The sequence below is a fragment of the Poeciliopsis prolifica genome, unplaced genomic scaffold, assembly GCF_027474105.1.
Source record: "Poeciliopsis prolifica strain line A6 unplaced genomic scaffold, Auburn_PproV2 SCAFFOLD020, whole genome shotgun sequence".
Taxonomy (NCBI): domain Eukaryota; kingdom Metazoa; phylum Chordata; class Actinopteri; order Cyprinodontiformes; family Poeciliidae; genus Poeciliopsis; species Poeciliopsis prolifica.
This window is the reverse complement of record NW_026562395.1, coordinates 2,364,967-2,379,387: the sequence shown is the minus strand read 5'-3', so window position 1 is coordinate 2,379,387 and position 14,421 is coordinate 2,364,967. Positions and strand designations below refer to the sequence as shown.

Here is a 14,421-nt window from a genome sequence, read left to right as displayed (position 1 = left end):
CGAGGGGAAATTGAACGGCTTTCCGGATTGTCTTGAAAGTTTAGAAGTTTCACGTCAGGGAAAAACAAAAATCCCATCATCCTGTGGACACAACAGCATTTGAATGATTTTCTTCTGTTTTCATCTTAGACAGACGCAAACTGCATTCTGTTTGGTAAACCTTGTTCCATAATCAAAATGTCTTTATTTTGATTTACTGAAGCAGGTGCAACAAAACAGGACTGTAGCAAAACAAAAACAAAAAAAAATTTGCAGAGCTAAATGGGTTGTTGTAATAACTGGAGATAAAGCTTAAAAAAAATAAATTCAGATTTAAACCTTGCTCAGGACGAGCAAATGTCAAAGTTGGACATCAGGGAAACGGGGGTGTTGTCCCATCAGACCATCAAGTTCAGAAACAACAACAAAAAACAAACAAACATAAAAGTACACACAAGGTCAGTGCGACCACGCCGGATACTGACCTAAATGTTCCTGTCTTAAGACTGCAGAAAGTTTAAAGGACTGTTTGTGCTCTTTTTTTTTTTTTTTAAATTTTGTATATTAGTCATATTTAATGTTCCATGAAATTACTTTCATTGTCGGGGTTTTATATATCAAGACATAATTCTATCATCCTATCTTTGGCATGTCCGTAAGAAATTCAAATGTAATATTAGACCCAACTCTACTGGCCAGGTTTTGTGCACACAAATAAGGAATTTGATCTTAATTATAGTCTTTCTCTAGTGAATAATGATTTTGAATATAAAAATATATCCAAAAGTTTTTAGGAAAGAAGATAGTAGCAAACAGACATACACAAAAACATATCTTAATATAAAAATCACACTGCGAATAAAGATGAAGGCAAAATATTAAATCAGATCCTAAGCCCCACCCAAAAAAAACTAACATCTTGTAATTCAACAGGTCGTAGAAACACAATGTGAACCATTTACTTGAGTGGATACTTTTTAGTTCATCTTATCTTTCATGCAAGGTTTTGCAAGGTTTTGGTCCAATTTACTTTCCTGTGTTGCTTCAGTTCATTGAGATTTGTTGGTATTCATTTCAAATCCATACAGCATTTAGCTGTTACTTTTTTTTTCAGCTGCTCTGCTGTAAATATTTTTGCTTTGTAGATGAGCATAAAATTGGCCTAACATTGGCCAAACCTTACCTACAATACATACGCTAAATAAGTACATTTTAGCATCAATCTGGAATATTTAACATGTTTTTAATTGCAGCTACCACAAAAAAATTTGTATTGGAAGTGAATTGGCATTGGCAGGTCTTTAATAAAACTGGGAGACTGACACAGACTAAGTGCATGCTTATAACCTACAGTAAATGAAACACGCAGAGAATCACAGCTCATCCATAGGAAATAAGGAAAGTGTGGAGGGTGTGGGGTGCACTGTTGTCAAATCATCCTGAAATGAAGACAACAGATGCCATAGTTTCCTTCTTCAGCAACCTGTGACCCGAGTATTTAAATTTCTATGTCTGCTCTCTCCTCTGACAAGCAGAAAATGAAAAATAAAGATTCACACACAGAGTGAGGAGGACATTATTATTAAAGGCAGCATGTGTGGGGAAAATAGTCCCGGCAAATTACAGCAGTGCATGTGGTCATTAACTTTGAAGTCAGTGCACCGATTTTAAAATCCCTTCCTCATTTGTTTGACAATTTTATTTGGCAGTGAGCACTGTAGGGACTTACCCATGCAATTATGATAACTATATCTTAAAATAAAGGCTAGTTTAAAAGTTAGGATGTTTACCAAACACAAATTTTCTAATTTCTTAGATATTTTTGAATTAGGATAAATATTAAATTATTGGTCTTGCCAAAATGTACCAATGTACTTCTTTAAGATGTGTTCTTAGATTTCAGTTATCATCTCGTCTTGGTCTGTAAAATGGTTTTAAGTAACTTAGGGTTTGTGTCGCTGAATCAGTTGTCTAAAAGGCTGTTTACTCTACTCGTTAGCACGAGACCATAATTGAAGAGCCTTTTTTTGCCTCGCTTACAACTAAGTTGACATGTTTTGTGTCAGTATGATGCCTGTTGTGATGAGAGGCTCATTGGAGCATGAAATTAGGCAATTTTACTTTGTCTTATATAAGTATTTCCAGTGGAACAAATAAGAGAGAAAACTGGTCAGGGGGTGAAAAAGAAGTATTACTCAGTTTTCTCTAGCAGTCACAACATAACCATCATCTTGAAATCAAAAAAATGTTTGTTTTTTCTAATTTTTTCCCACAGGAATGGTTGCAATCGTTTCATTTGTTACACCCAGAGCAGAAAACTTAATCAAATACATGGATGAGATCTGGTTCAGTCTTTATAGCATTACAACAAACCATCAAGGCTCTCAAGGATTTACATTTTCTTCCAGGACAACGTTAGTAAATTTTTAACTGACTGGAATTTCTTGCCATGCCAGAAATTGTGACATGCAAACATTTTACCATTAGCATGCTTATACATTTTTGCGAAGTGTTTGAGTGCCGATCCGAAGTAAAACCTGCCCTCTGAAATTCGTGCCAATGGAGGTGTATTAATTAAACATAATCAACCTTCTAAAGGGCAAATTTACCATTGAATTGCAGCCTGGTTGCATTTCTGAAAGCGTGTCGATGAGAAAGTCCAGTTTTGTTGCAAACGTCCAAAAAGTCCACCTATCTACAAACACAGACACAATCAGTTCATTACAAATTAACGCAGTCCAAAGCAGAGCCTGTTCATCAGGAGCTTGTCACATAGTAAATACATTTCACACTTATTTGAAACATTACATTTTTTTAAGACATACTAGCACATCATGGCTACACTATCTTGGTTTTATCCAGAAATCCCCCTCCCCCCAAGAGGCTACCATGTTTATTTTAAACAGGGTTTTTATGCACCAGTGACAGTGACAGAAAAGATGGATTAAGCGAGTTTTATAGTTGACGCATTGAACTGGAAGTGTCGTTCCTGAACCTGAGCGTTGGCCTCAGATTATTATTATTCCACAATATGAAGCCTTCTCCAAAGCAATTTTTTTAACATTTCTCAACAGAAAACCACTGGCCTAGCACCCCTACAAATGGGCTTAGCAGGTTTTCTGGGGGAAGGCCTGTACAGTATGTCTCAATTATTTTTCTCAGTTTTTGTTATTTTACTGATGTCTTTAACCCAAACAAAATATGTCACCTCAGTATAGGCATGGTAACAGAAGATTATTTTTTATAAATTTAGCATTCTGACAAATATGAGTTGAGCTCATAATTAATTCAGCTGTTTTCCTATGGCCGAGAAGTATTAGTAAAGACAGTTATTAGTAGGGACATGACAAGAACATGATGTCGGGTTGTCTCTGTTGCACCGACCTTAAAACAATTGAAAACATAGTGCTGCCAAAAGGGTGTGATGAACAGCACAGTGAACAATACGGTGCATTAATAGTGGTAGCAGTAATGTTAAGTATGCGTGATGTCATGTGTTATTTGTTCTATGACACGTTCTTCAATCGCTCTCATCAGCAGCCTTCAAAGAGAGCACTTCGTCCCTCACTCTCTACACTATGCTTACGTGCACACATAGCAACAGTATCCAAGGCTTGAATGAGCTTTTTCTCACAAACACTGACAGCCTTTTCAATTTGAACATGAAGTGAAATGTTCGGTACACTAACATGCTGGGCTGGGGCTTCTACCCGACCTGAGCGGAGGAATCAACTTCCCCTCTGACATACAGCACAATTACACAGTTCCTTAGAGTGAAAACTGCAACATTGTGCAAGTTGAGGTATGAAAGGTGGTGCAAAAGGGGGAAAGTATGGCACTCCACGGAGTGTAAAATGGGAGGTTTTGCCGGTGCACAAAAAGGGAGGACAGCTGCGTAGAAGAGAAGGAGCAAAGGGGTATTATACATCTGATCCCGCTGCATTGCCAGAAGCTGCCAAGGGAGTCCAATACATCACACTGTGGCAATGTCAAGAGAGCAGCGCTATGATTGATCACCTCACAACCCACTTTAATTTAAAGTCAATGGCATCTATAGATACCTGTCAATGCGGGCCAACATGTAATGTCTCCTCAATGGCCAGAACCCCTAGCTCTTCAGCCGAGGAGCAACTAAAGCTAAGTAGAGGTTTAGCCGCCTGATCTGTCCAAGAAGAAAAAAAAAAAAACAAAGGGGGGAAAATGTGGGTAGGCTAATCACTCACCTGGTTGTATTATTTCTGTGACAGAAAATGTAAGGTGTTCAATGGCGATTTGTGTCGAAGATGGATTGCAGCAGGTAAAACCATTTTAACGCTTGATTGAGTTCCCTACGCAAACATGACTGAAGGGAAATTAATTTCCATTATTCACTACTGGTTACAGAATTTAGTTGGAAATACAGTTTCTACCGTCGGCGAGGTGAGTTTTCTTCCATGCCTACGACAATAAATATACCAGGATAAAACTGTCTTGCCATTTAAGAGGAATTGAATGGGATCCTGTTAAAAAAGATTTAGTGAGAGTCTCATTTAATTGTTCTACACTGATTTAAGTTCTTGTTTGGGATTAATTATCCCTGATATTACTCTGGAAAAATCAAAAATAAAAAACTGTTTTTAATTTCTGAAATTTTTTTTCACACCTTATCTCATCTCCCTGAATCCAGAATCACATATCATCTTGTTTCATGATTTCAGTGTCTCATTACAATCCTCGCAAATGCATTTAAGTTTTGTGTGATGGTCTTTCTTCCCCAGTCTGTACGCGGCACAGCATGTCCGCCGTTTGTCATTATATAGTTATTGCTAGAGAATACTGTGAGTGAGTCAGAGCTACAGTCCCAGTCAAGTCAAACACAGTGCAAGCTCATCCAGTTCGGATCAGGTAACTGTGGCTATCAACAGGTACCATTTGTCATAAGTAGCCAAGGAAAGGCTGAACAGAAGCTATTTTTAAACAAAATTAAATTTTTCTTCCTATACTTTCATCTATCCTTAAACTTCTAATTTATAATTTTTATCCTCATGATTAAAAGGTTAATAAGCAGCAAAGGCAACAACAAATCCTAAATGCCATATTGTAAAAAGACAGAAGTAGCTTTTTCACCAGGAATTACTAAAATTAAACCAGGATTCTCAGCCTTTTGCAACTGTTTTACTTTGTTAAATCCCCTGAACGTATCCTGAAAAAAAAAAAGCCCAAAAAAACATTTTGAGGCCTTAAAAGAAAAGCTGAATGTAACATATACAGGGCCATTACAAGTCAGCCTTGAGCAAACGTGAAAAAAATATATATATAAAAAAACACCCACTGCGAGGGAGGAGTGAGTGTCTGTTTTGTTCATTTCATGCACAGTAAACTGTGCCTGATTGTGCCGTGTCACCCTGTTGCTCTAAATCTACGTCTCCACATGCCGACTTATGCATACTCGGGCACATTTTGAATAGGCAAGAGTCTATCTGCCAAACGGAATCTCATTTTTTGATGCACTCCATTTCATACTGTAAGTCAGCTAAGTGGCTTTAAGCTGATCATCCAGCCATAGAGCCCAGTTGGAGTACATCAGTGTACAGACGTAGGGGAGAAAGGTTAAAAGAAAAGATTAACTGTTAGTGTATTGAGCAAACTATTTTTACAGTAAGCTCTAATAGGTCCACAAGACATATACTGAAGCTTACTAAAGTATTCATGCTATTAAAAATGTCCCATATTTTGCTATGACTGCAAATACAACATGTTTTATCACGATTATGTGATAAACCAATACACAAGAGAAGGAAAATTATTCTAAAAATGTGTGGCATGCATGTTTTCATCCAATTCCCCTTGATAAAATTTATTGCAACCATTCAACAAGTTGAATCAGAGGTTACCTAATTAATAATTTAAGTTCACCTGTGTTTTAGATTTACAGTTGATTAGAGAACATAGGGGCAATGGACGGATTCTCCCACGATCACAAGATCTTGGTAAACAAAAAAACAAAACAAAAAATCAGAATGAATAATATTTCAGAATGAAAGGTCTTTCATTACCTCAAGGGAAACTTGCATATAGTTTCTTATGCTCAGGAGGGCAATCTCATGCCATGACACACAGAGGCATAATGCACAACCGTATAAAAAAATCTCAAACGCAACTATGATTCTGTGACTCAGCAAAGCTCTCCCCTCTACAAGAAGACATGCAAGTCGGGTCAAGTTTATTTGTGCAGCGCATTGCAGCAGTGAGGCAGTTCAAAGTGCTTTGCATCATAAAAACAGAAGTCAACATTTATGAACCATGCAATAAATCTTACATTTTGTCAAATGTCACCAAAATCATCAAGCAAATGCACATGAAAAATGTTGATTCTGACTAATCAAAGGAAACACTAAACACCTGGGTTTTTAGCTTTGATTTTAAGGAAACTCAGTGTTTTGGCTGTTTTGCCGTTTTCTGGAAGTTTGTTCCAGATTCCACGCCCATTTGGAAGTTAGATTAACCTACAGATCACAGACAGCTTTATAGCATCGTGCTAACACTTCATTGTCACACACTAAACTAAATGTGTTCCCATTCGTGTGAACATTACGGATTAAACTCGAAACCACGCTCTTCCTGCTCTGTGCTTGTCCTTAACAGCCCAGTCCGTGCCACAGGCATGACGCAGCTTCTCTAATAGTCAGTGCTTAGCGAATGTGGAGACCCCTGAAATGTGAAAATCAATCATGGATGACAGCTCATTTGGGCTATCTACCAGGGAAAGGCAGAGAAAGAGAATAAAAACGGAGCAGAAATTCCAATTACACAGTCAATGCTCATTTGTTTCACGGATATGTGTAACTTCTGGCTGATGTAGTTAATGCCTCCATCTGGGTGTAGACTGAGCGTCCTGCAGGTATAACTTGTCTAATAGAGGCAGTGTTCTGTGAATTAAAAAAAGAGATATCAACAGCCCATGTGTTTAAATGAGGAAGCCACAAAGCTGCAAGAGTATTTCGGAGCCAGGCCACATATTCCCCAATATAACGAGTAAAGCATGGATACCTTCTGCTGATTAGAGAAGACAAATAACAGCATCCTGTTCAGTCTGAAGGGTGTCAGAAGGAAACAAACAAACTTTATTTTACCACTAAACAAACAGGACAAAAAGTCTGTTTTAGCACACAAGTAAAAAGGGGGGAAACTTAAACTTTAAATGACATTAACAAATCCCAAGACAGGATCACGATCTCCCAGCGGCAGCTCACATGACCCGTTTAACCTTTTAGCAAACCATGCAAACTGCACGATCTGTTTATCGGCTCTCTTGTTGCCCGTGGATGGAGTGCCACTGCAGCTCACTGTGAAGTCAAATTCCTCAAAATGAATATAATTTTGTCTGAGCAATCTAATAAAACCCAAGACTCATTTTCCCCTTTTTCCTCCCTACCTTCCATATATCCTGATAGAATCGCTGTGATTCATGCGGGCCGCGGTGGCAGCTCTCAGTATGCGATGAGCAAAAGGCACCTTGGGGAATTTTATGATCCATGACGAAGCTTCCGGGATCATTGTGGATGTATGCATGTGTCACTGCATATTAATAATGGTCTCTGTCTCATGAAAGCGCCAGCACACCTTCAAAGGAGATAATTTAATCTTCTCACTGCTGAGCCTCTTCTGTGCTCTGCGCCCGCAAATACTTTCCCCCCGGAATCCAGAGGAAACCATTGGTCGGTGTGCACCTTGGCTTTCAGGAAATAAAAAGCAAAACAGGGCATGCTAGAGGAAGTAAAGCCAACAAGGAGGAGAAAATAAGCTCCAGAGAATGATAACTCAGAGGTGAAGGAAAAACCCCTTTTTCTATGGCTACATATGTAAATTGAGCGGTCACACAATGCAATCCAGGCGACTATGAGGAATAGTTCTATTTTGTTTTTGTTTTTTTAACTCGGTTATCTGAAGTGCTGCGAATCATGTGCAGTCACTTTAAAGTCCCTCATTAGCAATTCCTATCCAGTCGGGCTGTTTTATCTTTTGTCCCCATTCATGTACTGTTAGCTTACAAACAAGACAAAGAACAAGGCAGGCTGCTCTTAACTGAGCTCCATGAGGCCTTCATCCCTCTTCTTCTCATCTTCTCCTTTAAGGGCCCTCACCCTGCGGTGGGTCCAGCAAATGAGGAGAGCATTGTTGGATCCTGGACCTGTATACAGTATACTGCAGCACCATGGAGAGCACAGCTAACGCTACAGATGAGTGACTGAGCAGCAACTCTTCGCCTTCACTTTTAATGAACACTCGAACTGCTGCGGTTTTGTCGATTGAGCTGCCTGCACATGTTTTCAAAAATGCTCTTTTGATCTCTCACATGTGGAGAAAGGGTCAAATTTGGTGTTCCAGCACGGTTGGCCTTTTGACAGATCATAATGAGGCAGAAAGTTTCCAATAAATTTCCAGAAACATGGAAATTTTGCAAATATTCCAAATTTGACGCTTTTTATTGTAATTATGAAAATAAAGGAATATTTTGGGAAATTAACTAAAATTTGGTGGTAATTTAAATAAACTTTCATAGCCAAATATAAATATATGGGTTTCTTTGTCATTCACAGACATTAACGATACTCCTTCAGTAAGAAGCATGCATGAAACTGGGAACATCATTAGTTCAGATTTACACCTAAATACCAGTCGCTTTCAAGAAGATTGTTCAAAAATAAATGTATTTGTAAATATATATGTTTATTCTAAAAACTTAATTCCATTTTAAGACATTTATATGATTTATGCATGGACAGATTAAGAAACAACCTAATATTGCTTTGTGTAAATTTGTTTGAAGGAAAAAACAAATCCAACGTACAACTTCCTGCAATTTCAGCTTCTTAAAATTGCTTCATATTTATCACAAGTGAATACTAGGTTTTATTCTTCTAATATACCACACCAAAACATTTATCAAAGTGCTAAAGTTGTTGTAATACTCTAATTTTAATGTTAAAAACTGTCATGTTCTGGGGTTTTCTTTCAGCTCCTTGTGGAGTTTTTGTGTATGCACTGGTTCTGTTTCCACCACTAGAGGGAGCCTATTCCATTTGGTCGGAGGGCGAGGATGACGTCATCCCACACCTGAGGCGAATTGAGCTCATCAACGAGACGTTCAAGAGAGGCAGACTGCCAGTCCTTCGGCGCCTGAGTGTTAGCCAGTCATGGTAGCTCCAAGCCCCTAGAAGCTTGCTTCTGTTACTCTGTTTCCTAGTGAAAAAGAAAACTTCCTTGTTGTTTTTTCTCGCCTTCAGGTGCTTCCTCCTGGCCTCTCGTTGTCCGAGCCCCCAGACTCACTCCATCCGTGAACCATCCAGCTCCTCCCAGATTCCCACGACTGGCAGTCGTACTGCTTCTCTACCGCCGCCGCTCTAGCCTACCTGTCCGCCCTCCGACGTGCTCCCGTTTCTTCCTGGATTTCAGCCAGCCAACATCACCGCGACCTGGAACCACTGAGAACCGTAAACCCCGGACATTTCAGTACTCCCTCACCTCGCTAACCCAGCGGTCCTTCAAGTAAGACTTGTTCCCTCCCTCACATGCAATATTTTACTAGAACCTTGAACTCACCATCTACTCTGCCCCTCCAGTGAACCGCTTGTTTCCTGTTGTCGCCTTTCTCCCTGGATCGACCCGAGCCTTCAGTGCTCTGCAGCAGTGTCTTCAATAAACTTCACTTTTTTTCTGTACTACAGTTTTCCCCTGAGTGTGTTCTGCATTTGGGCTAACTATTCACTCCCAATATGACAAAAACAGAAAGCCAGTTAACATTTGTCCAGAGGGAGATGTCTCTAAAGAAAATAAGAGCTACTATTAAGTAGATTCACAGAAAAAAAAAACTTTGCTGCAACGCAATAAAACATTTACTGCACAAAGCAATCCTCTGTTAGCAACAATGATAACAAAGTGCTTTTAACCATAAAGGTAATGTCAGCTAATGAAGGAAGTGCATTAAGGCGATACATTAAGACTCATAAACCCAAGAAAAAAATCATTAATAATCCATCTAGAATGTAGTCAACCAGAGAAAAAGCTACATCAATGTCAAATAAGTGCTCGTATGGAGAAGCTCTATTGAAATGCAGTGCAGAACATTTGGAATATTAACATGGAAGCTTAATGTCCTGATCTTTGCGTGGGTTGGTGAGGTTTAAATGAGTTTTAAAAGCTTTGCAGAGCAACATGAGTAACCTCCGCCTTTTGTCTCGTGAATATCAGCTATTATAACTTTTTATTTTTCAGGGCCAGAACATGGTCTATTTTCTAATTATCTAATTTCATGGGTTTTTTTTCTTCTGTGCTCTATTGAAGATGCCAGTAACTGCAGACAGAAACAAATCTGACAAAATGAGAACGCTTGCAAAAAGCAAAACAGACTGTATCGTATGTTGCTTGTTTCTGGGAAAGTGGGTCTACATTGCTTTGTAGGAGCATTGATAACAAGGCATTACAAAAAAGATACACTCAGAGAAAATAAAAAGGAAGCTTAGCAAATCTTAGCTAAAGACTGAAAACAGCTTTTAACAACGCTGAGCTAACATAATGAGGAGAGGCGTTAATCGACACATTCTCAATGAAGCCTGAAGAAAGGAATACACTGTCGTAAATCAGATTCATTTTTAGCCTCTGTTAGAAGGAGCAGCCTAATGTAGCGTGCAGTGGATCTCATCTCATACTCTCTCAAACGGTGGGTTCACCACAATGCAAGGGAGAATCAGTCAAATATTAACTTCTATGGGCTTTGATTGCCAATAACTTTTGGCTAGCCAAACTTCTATCCTTGTCAAGAGAACTGACAAGAAGCCTGGTACATTTTACACCTAACCACCTTAAGACAGACATCGTATGTCATGGACATAAATACTTCCAAGTTAATCTAAATGTCTAGTTTTATTAATAATTGTCCTAAATTATTATTTACCGTTATTCATAACCAAAGCCAGACCTTTGTTGTACAACAAATAACTTAATAACTTTAATATTCAGAAACCGATTGTCCTTTGGATTTTGCAAGGATGTCAGTCATCTAAAGAAAATGTCAGAAATATAAAATATATTTGCCTGCCAATGTTTTGCCACAATGTAAATCTAGGGATATCAAACTCCACTCTTGGAGGGTTGCTGTCATAAAGTTCCTCTCTGGTCCAACACATCAGACTGTGATGACTGAATAACCTTGTCAGAGAACAAACATGTTCTGTTTCACACCTGAGATGTAAACAATTCCCTCCAAAATGTTGGGGTAAAAGACAAGACTCCATATGACCATGATTGTAAATATAATTGCAATACACCAAAAAGATGTAGGTGATCTGTTATTTTGTACAAAAAAAGCTTAGAAGGTAGCACAAAACACAGTCAGATTTCCAAATACACCATGTTCCAAATTATTATGCAACTTGAATTTAAGTGTCATAAAAATTAAATTTTTTGTTGTGCTATTAAATTTATAGATGGTATTGTGTGTCAGGGCTCTTTGAATCACTATAATTAATTTCTGAGAACTGGGTTGATTAGTTTGTCTGGTGAGCTCAATTAAAGAAAATCTACTTAAAAAGGAGATTCCACATTATTAAGCAGGCCACAGGTTTCAAGCAATATGGAAATAGAAAGGTTCTCTGCTGACGATAATAATCAGATAGTGTTGTGCTGTATGACAAGGTATGAAAACATTAGATATTTAACAAAAACTGAAGCCTTGTCGTTGTACTGTGAAGAGATTTGTGGCTGATTCAGAACATAGATGGGTTTGTACAGATGAAGGCATCATGAGGAAGGTTTCTGTTAGACAAGTTCATGACAAAATGAGAACGCTTGCAAAAAGCGTTCTCAAGAGCGTTTGTAAGAGAGCAGCTGTTAAAATGTCCTTACAAAGCAGTAAACAGTTATTTGAAGCTGCTGGTGCCTCTGGATCCTCAAGGTGGAGGATCCTCCAGAGGCTTGCAGTGCATGAACCTACTAACCCCCTGACCAGAGCTCACAAGCAGAAACAGTCACAGTGGGTCGAGCCGTACATGAAGATTCATTTTCAAACACACTCCTATGCAGCTCTGGGTGGTCCAGATGGACGCAGTAGTGGATTGGTGGTAGATCCATAAATGTTTAGAAAATCTGCTGTGCAGAGTCATTTGGAACAAAGCATTTTGAGTTGCTTATTATAGAACAAAATACTGTTGTCATCGGGAGCTTTGCTCAGTAAAATTTGATTTATACTGTAAAAGTTCATGACTTGAAAATAATACTGACCATCATTTGCATTGACCATTTAAGAAAATCTGAGTATATTTCACTTGCATAATAATTTGGAAAACAGTGCATAATAAAGAATGTTGGAGAGTTTACTTTCATATGCATCTTGAGGTCATAAAAGTTTAATTTGGTGAAATAAGATTTACATTAACATTTTGAAGCAATGCATGGGCATTTTATCAGTACAATAACCACATAACTTATCAGATTTCAATACATTCCATCATCACTTGAACTATTGTGCAATTCACAAAGCTTTTCTGCTCCTGGTGCTTTAATGGCGTTATCATCATTGTTTACTCCCACCTCTGCAGCAGCAAATAACCTTGTAACATGTACAACAAGCTGCTTAATGGTTTAATAAATGAGTCAGAAGCCCTCTTATTTTCAGTGTGTGTGTGTTTCAGGTGGAGACACCAGGGGAGGAAAACATGCAGAAACCGAAACCCAACCCGCGTAAGTTGGATTTTCATTTTTTTGTTATTCCATCCATGTGGGAATTAACTGCACGGTTCATGAGAGAGATGATCTTTTATTCACCCATCTTGCTTTCAGTAAACCGTGTTTGCGCCCATGACGAGCTCCCCCGCTGTCTTTAAGGTTACTTCCTGTCACCACACTTTCACCTCCCCACAAAGAGCGTGGAAGAGGTGAGAGGGAGAAAGCCTGAGCTGTCATCACAGTTTAGATCAGTGTCCTGCCTCCAGCCACCGCTGCCTTTACACCCCCTGCCCTCCACCTCAAACCTCAAGCAGAGTATTATGTAACTTCAAAAACAAGGTCACGAAAATACCCAGAGATGAATGAAGATGGATAAATAGGAGGAGAAGGAAGAGGAAAGGAAGATCTCTCTCTTTTTCTGCCAGTGCACATGTGATTCAGCAGGGGGTCAGAGCACTGGACTGAAGAAAGCTCACAAAAGCCTGCAGACACGCATTTATCCACAGACACATGCGCAAATATGACATGTACAGATAGAGGTGTCATATTCATGCAGCTGTGGAGATCATGATAGTTTCAGCAAGACACTGCCCATCATGCCTAAGAATGTTTTTTTGTTTTTTGCTTTTTTAAACCCAGAACAGACACTTTCTAAATAGATCCTCCTTTTATGTCAGGGAATTTAATATTACAGCTTCTTTGCATTTTAAAAAGTAAATCCTTGATGCAAAATAGAATGACACAAATCAACTGTGCCTTTCAAGGAATCTATCAGACATTTTGTGTTATTTTATGAGGCAATCCACCGTGTTCTAAACTATTATGCAAGTGATATATACGCAGATTTTGCAATGCAAATGATGGTCAGCATTATTTTCAAGTCATGAACTATTACAGTATAAATCATATTTTACTGAGTAAAGCTCCCCATGACAACAGTATTTATTTAAAAAATATGAAACTCAAAATGCTCTGTTCCAAATGATTATGCACAGCAGATTTTCTAAACATTTTATGGATTATAAAGAACTGCAAACGGTCATTCTTTGATTGTGCAGCATTAACTGGTCACATGTACTAAAATCAAAAGCTATTTCAATCCAAAACATCTTAACAGACCGGCTTACATGTTAACATAGGATTTGTTCTATCACCTGCACAATTCTTGCATCCATTGAACTTGTGAGTTTGTGGAAAGTTTCTACTTGAATTTTCTTTGCAATTTCTTTAAACAAGTAAACCAAATGAAAAGCTTAATGGCAACATTTTCATTTGGCACCAAGTATTTTTAAGACACTAAGTGAAATCTGAGATTGCCTTAAACATGCTTAACTCTTTAGACTATCTTTATGACTTATGTTGTTTTGATTGTGGATTGAACTGAATGATCTCTACTCACATCTCATTATGTCAATGTGGGAGGAAAAATGTACCTCAGTCTTCTGCAATGTTTGGTTTTTGAAGGCGCATGCATTCTAAATCTGGCTACACTGGAAGCATGTGTGCACAAATCGCTACTGCCAAGAAACATTTTGCTAAATGCGTTGGTCAAATTACAATCATGTTAAATTGATGAGAAAAAAGGTTGTGCAGAATTTGGTTTTGGGAGATGCCATTTCCTCTCTGATAAGTTACATTTTTATATTGCCATTTATTGGGATGATGCAGGTTCAGCATCATTCCGTCACATATGTTTCAATGACATTACCAAGTTAAAAAAACACAAGCAGACAAAACAAA

The 14,421-nt window shown here is 38.4% G+C and overlaps 1 protein-coding gene and 1 long non-coding RNA gene across 2 annotated transcripts in view; one reads left to right on the top strand and one right to left on the bottom strand.

Moving 5' to 3' along the window:
• mdga2a (MAM domain containing glycosylphosphatidylinositol anchor 2a) overlaps positions 1-14,421 on the bottom strand; it is a 195,026-nt gene that overhangs the window by 160,766 nt on the left and 19,839 nt on the right. The gene's annotated exons all lie outside the window — the stretch shown is intronic.
• On the top strand, positions 8,957-9,675 carry LOC129369003 (uncharacterized). The gene is made up of 3 exons (XR_008606909.1): positions 8,957-9,158; positions 9,246-9,507; positions 9,582-9,675. It is a non-coding gene; the product is annotated as an uncharacterized LOC129369003 (long non-coding RNA).